The sequence below is a fragment of the Hipposideros armiger genome, unplaced genomic scaffold (genome assembly GCF_001890085.2).
Source record: "Hipposideros armiger isolate ML-2016 unplaced genomic scaffold, ASM189008v1 scaffold_167, whole genome shotgun sequence".
Classification (NCBI taxonomy): Eukaryota; Metazoa; Chordata; class Mammalia; order Chiroptera; family Hipposideridae; genus Hipposideros; species Hipposideros armiger.
Window position 1 is genome coordinate 598811 of NW_017731517.1, and position 1280 is coordinate 600090.

Genomic DNA, 1280 nt, shown 5'->3' on the forward strand with positions numbered 1-1280 from the left:
TGTAAACAATTTGCTTCTCATCATCAGTTATCAGTTGCTTCAAAAAAGAATCGTTTTCCTCATATTGAATGAACATATTGCAGATGTTTATATACGCCATCAAATGAACTTTTTGAGTTCATGTGGAACCCAAATATCGAGCTTGCTTATGTATCCCAGCTTCTTCAGGTGGTCATGAACGCTTGAATGATGGGTGTTCAATGTTCCTGCAATCTCTCATGTCATGTAACGTGGATTTGACTCAATCGATGCCTTTAGTTTGTCATCATCAACCTCGGTAGGCCTCTCTGACCAAGGAGCGTCATTGAGATGAAAATCACCATCATGGAATTTCTTGAACCACCATTGTCACTGACGTTCTTGTAGAGCATTGTCACCATAAACTTTATGCAACTTTTCACAAGCTTGACGCACGTTCTTCCCTTTATGGAAGTGAAACAGTAAAATATGGCAAAAATGCACAGTTTGGTCTTCCATCTTCAACTTGTAAAATCTCCAAAACTGAACCAAATCGCTCAATGTTTTTTTTAGAATGAAGCTAGAACTGTCAGCTATCAAATGACATAGCAATAACATAGATGTGAATGACTCTAGTACATCCAAAAATGAGCTAGTGCCATCTGTTGCAAACATGCGTCATGACTTTTCTGACGACCCAATACGTTCCAGAGCAAAGTTCCTCCCTCCCTCCCTCTCTCTCTCTCTCTCTCTCTCTCTCTTTTTCTCTTTCACTCTCTCCCCCCTCCGGCTCTGTCTCTCCCTTCCCACCTACCTTCACACTGCCCAAAGAGAAAAGGAGGGGCAGATATGCCAGCCACCTACATAAGCTCACAGTTTCATAGCTTGGGGAGTCCTCTCCTGTGGTACAACACTGCACATGCAGACACACCCGGCCCTCATCACATGACCCCATGGGACCTGTTGCTGCTGAGGTGCTCTGTGAGCAGCAGTCTGTTCTGTGGTCCGGAGATCTCGTATTTTCTGTCCAAATAAATAAATATAGATATAAAAACTTAGACCTCCTGAGTGGCGCATTGGTTTGGAGTTGGCTTGGGACGCCAGCTCTGAGCAGCAGGGCCCTGGTTCGGATTCCACATATGAAGGCCAGTGATGCTGCGCCCTCTACAGCTGAGATGGTGAATGACAGCTTGACCTGGAGCTGGGCTGCTGTGAGTCGTCGGCGATGGCGTAGGCTGCAGTGGGGCTGGCCAGCAGCTGGCATGCGCTTTCGTGAGCTGCCGTGAGCCGCCGTGAGCGGCTGTCCAATGGCCGGTGAGCGA